Source organism: Cryptomeria japonica, chromosome 2 (genome assembly GCF_030272615.1).
Source record: "Cryptomeria japonica chromosome 2, Sugi_1.0, whole genome shotgun sequence".
NCBI classification, from domain to species: Eukaryota; Viridiplantae; Streptophyta; class Pinopsida; order Cupressales; family Cupressaceae; genus Cryptomeria; species Cryptomeria japonica.
Window position 1 is genome coordinate 575257827 of NC_081406.1, and position 8755 is coordinate 575266581.

The window sequence follows — 8755 nt, forward strand, 5'->3', positions numbered from 1 at the left end:
TTAAAATAATAATAAAATCAAGAACTTACAATTAATCTATGAAGAGATTATGATAAAATAAATATATCGTAAAAAATTAGAATGATTGTAACACAATTACAATGTGCACAAAATAACGTTAAGAAGAAGATAACTAATACAATGTTATTTATGAAACCAAAATTGTATCAAATGTAGACAAATACAATGTTAAAGGGACAAAGAAAAATAATTATCATGATTAAATATAAAAGAGTTCACACAAGTAACACAAACTTACATGCATATAAATTTGATTCAACCTAATGTACCATCTGTATCCTCTCTCTTCTACAATGCGTCTATGATTGCCTCATGCTCTTCTACTGAAAGTGTTCACACTACCTGTAGACACCCAAAATTGTCCAGTCTAATTAAATAAATATTATTTATTTAATTATCTAAGCTTAATTCTTCTATTAATTAAATAAATCCTTATTTATTTAATTAATTCATTTATCCTCTTCTAGCCTTATTTCTCATTTAAATAAATACATTTATTTATTTAAATTATCCTTTTCCTAAATTAAATAAATATTTTTATTTATTTAATTAATCCCACTTCTTCTATTAATTAAATAAATCTTTTCATTAACCTTTTCTACCCATGACACATGTCATTCATCTCTTAATTCATACACTACCTACCCCTTTCATTATTTTATTATTTCTTTTACCTACCCTCTAATCATAGCCGACCTCCTTTTACACCTCTCAATCTTATCCCTCCATTTCATATAGTGTCTTCTATATAAGGAGATACTTCCTTCATTATCAAACCCTAATCGCTCTATGCATCCTAATGAATCAATTTTATGCAATTGACTACACTACGATCCTACTTGCAACCACATTCCGTTCTTTGTTGAGCTCTTGTGCATATAAAATCTGAAAGCAAATATATCAAGCAAGATCAATGGAGATAGGAAGAATGGAGATCAAAACCCTATTGGACATGTGATGGTATAATCTTTGTGATTTCGTTTGATTTGCATTGTCTTAGGTAATCTTCATATGTTATGGTGGATCTTTGTTGTTGTTAGGCTAGGGTTTTGTGGTTGAATTCATTTAGCCTTTCAATATTGTTATTATTGTTATCCATTTTCACCATATACATTTTGGCACGCCTGGTGGGACCCTTGTCCCTTTTTGCATTTAACATCTTCTCGCAGATTTGGTGTTTGAAGTTGCAGTTTTGACGTTTTCGGCAACATTTTGATATTTTCGCGTCTGCGCACTTTCGGATCGCGTTTTTGATTTTCTGGCGCATCTGCGACCTCTGGAATCACGTCTGTGTTATTGGCAATATTTTATTTTGTAGGTTCCAGGAAAGCGCGTCTGTGTTATAAAGTCACGTTTGAGCTGTTTTTATCCGCGTCTGTGTCCAAAAGACGTGTCTGCATTTTGTAGTCATGTCTGTGTCTCACAGAACTGCGTCTGTGTCACCCAGCCGCGTCTGTGTTGAGGGTAATCGCGTTTGTGATTCACCAGTTTCAAATTTTGGATTTTTATTGATTCAGTTTTTGGATTTTGCATTTAGGGTTTCAGATCTGGTTTATTTTGAGCTAACATTTTCAGATCTAGCTAACAAAATTGGTGCAACTTGTCTTGGAAGCTAAATCATTTGGTTGAAGGCCCCTATTTTCACAAAGTCTTTTGGGTTTAAAATTTACCTAACTTGTGTGCTTGCAGGAAGGGGTGATTATTTGAAACAATCCAAACTACTAACAACTCTTTGTTGCAGGTCCTTGGCAAGGGTTTTTGGATTTTTATTGTGTGCCTTGTTTTCATAGACTAGCAAACACTTCAATTGGTGCACTAAAATTGAATCATTGTCTTTTGTGTCTTGAGCACTAGGCTCTTTTTGTTTAATCTTTAGAGGGTCTGTCTTCCCGTGTGGTCATTAGGACTACTAGTGAGAAGAGAACAACCCAAGTGGTAGCGAGGAAAACCCACCTCTTCTGAACCACTATAAACAAATGTATTCATGGTGAAAACTATGAATAACGTGTGCTGATTAGTTCATACCGACACTATGTCTCCCCATAAACCCGTTTGATCAAATTTATTTGATCAGTTGTAGGGCGTAACCCCTACCGGCTGGGAGCCTTCTGTATTTACAGAGCTGAAAGTGCCGCATGTATGGCCACACGAGTGGATGCCCTTACTAGCACCTTTTTGTTTTAGAAGCCAAAATCCTTCTAGTTGTTGGGGCAGGAGGTTGGACCTCTGGTAGCGGCCCACACACATACGGTTCTTAGTAGAGATACAAAGTTCACCACGGGGAGTTTTCGTGGGGACTGATGCTTGGCTGACCTGAGAAGTGAGTGCCGAGGGTGGAGCCAGTGAGGTCAAGCATCTAAGTATCCGCTCTGAATAGCGTAGCCTCAGAAGGTAAAACCCCATGTGGGATCAACAACTATTGTCTTGGCCAGCCATAAGAATTGTGCTTGACTTATGTTAAACATTCAAAACATTCAAGACCAAACAACAAAAAATTGTGTCTTTTGTGTCTTCAAGTGTATGCAAAACATTTTTACATCAAACAACACATTTTTCTTGGAGCCATTTTTGAGTCTAGACACTTACAAACATTGAGTCTTCATCAACACTGTGTCCTCTTGTCACGAAAAAACAGTCAAACAGTTAGATTTGGTCACAAAAAAATGACTTCACAGATTGGAAAAAATTGCACAAATTTTATAGAAACGCGTCTATGTCGGACATAATAGCATCTGTGTTGTATAACCGCGTCTGTGAAGAGCAGAATCGTGTCTGTGAAGAGCAGAATCGCGTCTGTGTTCCAACAGTCAACATTACACTTGGCAAAAAAAATCTCAGAAACGCGTCTGTGTTAAACAGAGCCGCGTCTGTGAAGTATACAGGCACGTCTGTGTTCAGAATTGAAAAACTGTTACAGTCTAGCAAACAAACACAGTCAGTTTCAGAATTCTTGAGCTTCCTAGGTCATTTCTCCAGGGTTTCATTTAGCATTCAACCTGTCTTTGGGTCTCACAAAATCCATCATTGCTTCACATCTCACTTTACATTCACAATTGTCTAAACTTGAGACAAAAGGTCACTTGCTTGTCCTCATCATACTTTGTCAACACACTACATACAACAACACTTTGTTAAGTGGTCCCTCATCAAGGTTTCTTACCTTTGGGTCTCATTTGGTCTTACTTAGAGTCAAGGTCAACTTACCTCATCAAGAAAAACTATCCCCTCTTTGGAAGTCACACCTACTCTACTACATACATACTTGGTCTTACACTTTGGACATTGCAAGTACACCTCATATTCATTTACATTCCATTCAACTCTTGGTCTTCCATACTCTTTCCATTTTCATCTAGTCTCACACATCTTGGTCAATACCTAGTTCATGGTTGAAACCCATCTTCAAAAATCTAGGAGAGAAATTAAAGAGGCTCAAGAGTCCGCAAACATGAGTTCTTATGAGTATGACAATGATATCTTTTTCAATTCTAATCATACTACATTACCTAACATGGATGCCTATAGAAACATTCCAAATGTTGAGAACATGGACACTACAAACAACAATGTTACACACAATGATGATATGGACAACTTTTTAGTACATTCAATAGATGTGGAAGAATCCATTATGAATCCCCATTTCAATCGGTTGGTTGAGGAAATAATGAGGAGGGATAGACAATACTTCTTACAAATGATGGCACAAAGTGGAGCCAAGATACCTCATGATTTTGACATGTCTCAAATAATGGAAAATCGACCTTTGCAACAAACTCACTCCAACATGGATCAAAGGAGACCTAATAGTGGAGGAAATAGAGGACTACACATGGTACCTGAATCACCATCAGCTTTGCTTCAAAAACCAGAGGTCCCACATACACATGGTCAAACATATGATACTCACCTTGGTAGACCATTATGGAAGTTTTATGGAGAAAAATATGCTCAATCACATATCAATGCTAAGGATCAACCACCAAAGCAATGGGATATTCAAAGGCATGCTCAAAATTTGGACACAAGGAAACCCCGTGTCAAATTTGGGGGCAACACATTAGAACATGACATGCCTGTAGAGTATGGTATACATGAACAAAATAGATATGGTATTCCTCAACATGAATCTATACCAAGTGGTCCACATACGCAACATCATTACAGACCTCCTCCATATGAACATGTGTATGATCAATATCATCCATATATGCAACATGCTCCCCCTCCAATGGGTACCTCAAACATAGGATATGGTCCAAGAAGTTGATCTCCACCTAAGAGCAGTTTGGAACAACAAATCAGGGACTTACAAAAGAAAATGGAGGACATAAATACATTGAAGCCAACATACACAATGAGAGACATATGTCCTTATCCATTTGACAAGAGCATTCCAATGCCTCCTTTTCCTACACATTTTGTGACACCTAAATTTGATAAGTATAGAGGAAAAGGGGATCCTAAGGCACACATAAGACAGTTTTTCACAGCTTGCATTGAGATAGCAGCAAAAGAGACATATTTGATGAGATTATTCCCACAAAGCTTAGGTGATCAAGCTATGGAATGGTTCTCCCAACTTCCACCTGGTATTAAGTCATGGGGTGACTTAGCAGAGGCATTTATCCAACATTTCTCCTACAACATAGAGACAGACATATCAGTCACTACTTTGTGCAACACCAAGCAAAAATATGGAGAGTCTTTTTCATCATTTTTACAAAGATGGAGGAATTTAGCTAGCAGATGCTCTTGTGAAATTCCACAAAAACAAATGGTAGAAATGTTCACCCAAAATGTTAACAAAGACATTGGCTATGATCTAAGGAAAGATTGTTTGTCCACCTTCAAGGACGTTATTGAAAAAGGCTTAGTGACAGAAAAGGTCCTAATTGAACAAGGAGTCATTAAGATATTCAAGGAAAACAAAGATGACTTTAAAGGAAAAGACAAGCCAAGATTTTGGAATAAAAACAAGAAGACAGTCAATGATGGTGTTGTTGATGCCAACACAGTGCGACCCAAAGTCATCTTTTCTGGATCAAGTTCTACAAACAATCAGGTGAATACTCAAACAACTTCTAGATCACGAAGGAAGTATACCCCATTGGGAGAATCACTTGAGTCAGTTTTCAAGAAGCTAGTGGCAAACAAGGTAATCACAGTTCCAAATTTTCCTCCATATGAACCAAAGGTTAAACCAAATTGGTGGAACGATGATGAGTATTGTGAATTTCATAAGAGCAAGGGTCATAAGACAAGAAATTGTCATTGACTGAAGAACATCATACAAGATCTCATTGATAGAGGTGACATTGAGATTGAGGGACATTCCTCCAATCAAGAACATGAGATGTTTAAGGAACCATTCCCAAAACATGACAAGGAAAAAGCTAAAGCCATAGAGGATCAAACCAACTATACCAGAGCATCTTACAACTATGATTCAACCATCAATCACATCTCGATGGACAATTATGTCTCTACCATTATCATCAAGGACAAAGCGTCTGAGAATTCTACTAGGAGACCCAAGATTGTCTTAAAAGGTGTTGGATCTTCTTCTGAACCTACCTCTGAATGTCATGTTACAACCCACCGAGGTAAAATCACTTTGCAAGGTGCTCCAACTAAAAACACCACTTCTTCATCAACCAAACCTGAGTATGATCTTGTAGAACAACTAGGGAAGACACCCGCACTCATCTCCATCCTTGAGCTATTACACATATCTCCCACACATAAAGCCATTCTTGACAAAATCTTGAGAGATACTGCTGTTCCTACTGATCTGAACGTGGACCAGTTTCAAGCCATGGTGGGATACCTTTCCATCCCACATTCCCTTACTTTCACAAAAGCCGATGACACCTCCGTAAGTCAGCCACATAATGCACCATTACACATTGAAGCCTTCATACACAAACATCGAATAGAAAGAGTCTTGATAGATGGAGGAGCAGGTCTAAACATTTGCACATTAAGCACTATTACACAATTGGGATATTCTGATAAAGCTATGAATTCTACAAACAAAATCACCATTAAAGCATATGATGACGAAGAGCGTTCATCCAAGGGCACAGTCACCTTACCTCTCAGAGTTGGGCCAGTTACAAAGGATGTGGTTTGTCAAGTCCTTGATTTAAATCTCACTTATAACATATTGCTAGGACGTCCTTGGATTCATGAAATGAGGGCAGTTCCATCCACATATCACCAATGCATTAAGTTTCCTCATAATGGAGTGGAAGTAACAGTTAACGGTGATCCTAATCCATTCATATATTGCAATAACCTGAAATCAAAGACTGAGACCATCATTCCCAGTAATCGTGAGGTTTTTCCTTCGTTGGCATATATTGATCCTGAGTTATTAAAACCTTCGACATCAAAACAAGGTGAGCTTAAAGGCAAGTTTCAGGAAAAAGGCATGGGGGAATACACTTTAAATCAGACCATGTACTTACGACAAGTCATGAGTTCCCCAAAAGAATATGGAAGACCACATCCTAACAAACAAATCTCCATCATGATGCTCAAATGGGACCCTACTACCTTGCAAAGATGGGGTGAACTAGAAGAGGAAGATTTATACCAAATTCTTTTCAGGGACAATGAAGAGGAAACACAAGACCACATCAATCTACCATGTGAGAAATATGGCAAAGGCTTCAAAATTCTACAAAAATTCGGGTATGATGGAAAAAGCCCTCTGGGGTTACGAAAGGAAGGCATCATTGAACCTTTACAACCTGAATTGACTTTCAAGAAGGAACGCTCGAAAGGACTTGGTTTCTTAACTTCCAAGGTCCACACCCAAAGGACAGAAGAAGCCTTACAAATCAAAGCCGCCAAAATGCAACAAGAGGATCACTATTCCACAGATTCTAACGAATGGGAATGGGGTTCAGACAAGTCTTCCAATGACTACGAGCTCATCGAGGTATTCAGAGAGACAGATGAACCCATAGAAGAAGAGGAATTTTATAACAAGTTCAGAGTTGGTCAAGAAAAAACCCATGAGGATTCCACACAGTCCTTGTCTCAAGGTTATAGGTTGAAATCACATAGGATGAGAACACCTGTCCCAGAATGTGCTACTAGTGATGATAATTTGGATTCGCTCGTGATCAAGATTGATGAGGAGAGTGCCATTGATGACCTTGATAATTACCTTGACATACCCGAATATAACTGCATCTTCACTCTTAGCCCCGCTGACTTCGAAGACATTAACGACCTTCCCCTTGTTCACCACCAACTCATTGACCGGGATCATGAAGGACCTGCACAGTTTGACACATTCCAAAACAATGAAGCTTTTATTGACTACCTAGGGATACGGGATGATCTTCCCCCTGGAGACCATAAAGCAGGATACACTATAGAACTCAATAGCATGGTATATTTTGGTGAGGGTGTCGGACCTTCCAGTCGCAAAAATGTGAAAATAAGAACAAATCAAAGGTCTTATGGCGAAAACCACACTGTGGCGCTGTCTGACCTCAAAAAAGTAAAAAGAAAGGACATATCTGAGGGTGAAAACCTCTCTGAGGCACCCGAAGATGGAAGGCTCGACATTCTCCCAGCATCATATGAGGAAAAGTCATCCATGTTGGTAGAGGAGACTATCAAAACAAACATTGGTACAAAAGAGGTTCCATACAACATATTCCTAGCTCAATCATTGACAGAGTCTGAAAGGTCAAAATTCATAGGTTTCTTCAAAGAGCGACAAATTAACTTCGCCTGGTCATACGTTGATATGCTTGGATTAGATCCGGATTTGGTAATGCATCATTTAACAGTCAAATCGGAGGCAAAATCAGTAAAATAGAAATTAAGAAAAATGCATCCCCAAGTGGCATTACTAGTTAAACCAGAACTTGAGAAGTTATTGGATGTCGGATTCATACGCCCAATCAATTATCCCGAATGGATCTCCAACTTAGTGCCTATCAGTAAACCGGATCGCAACATCAAAATTTGCACAGATTTCAGAGATATCAACAAAGCTTGTCCAAAGGATGACTTCCCATTACCAAATATTGACTTGATTGTTGATCTCACAGCAGGTCATGAAATGTTATCATTGATGGATGGATTCTCTAGTTATAATCAAATAAGGATCGCACCCAAGGATCAACACAAAACATCATTTACTTGTCCGTGGGGAACTTTTTGCTGGAATGTCATGCCTTTCGGGCTAAAGAATGCAGGTGCGACATATCAAAGAGCCATGACTACTATCTTTCATGATCTCATGCACATAACAGTGGAAGATTATGTTGACGACCTCTTGGGCAAATCAATAGATAGAAACACACATTTGAACATACTTTCAGTCGTCTTTGATCGGTTGGAAAAATACAAAGTAAGATTAAACCCCAAGAAATGTGTCTTTGGAGTAACCTCCGAGAAGCTCCTAGGATTCATTGTATCCAAAAGGGGAATTGAAGCTGATCCAACAAAAGTCAAGGCCATCTTGGAAATGCAACCACCAAGAAATATCAGTCAACTTCGATCCTTACAAGGTAGACTCCAGTCCATCCGAAGATTCATAGCACAACTGGCAGATAAGTGTAATCCTTTTCATCACCTGCTACATAAAAACATCAAATTCAAATGGGATGATAACTGTCAACAGGCTTTCTAGACGCTCAAAGATTATCTTCTAAATCCGCCAGTCTTGATGCCACTAGTTCCAGATCAGCCTCTGTTACTATAC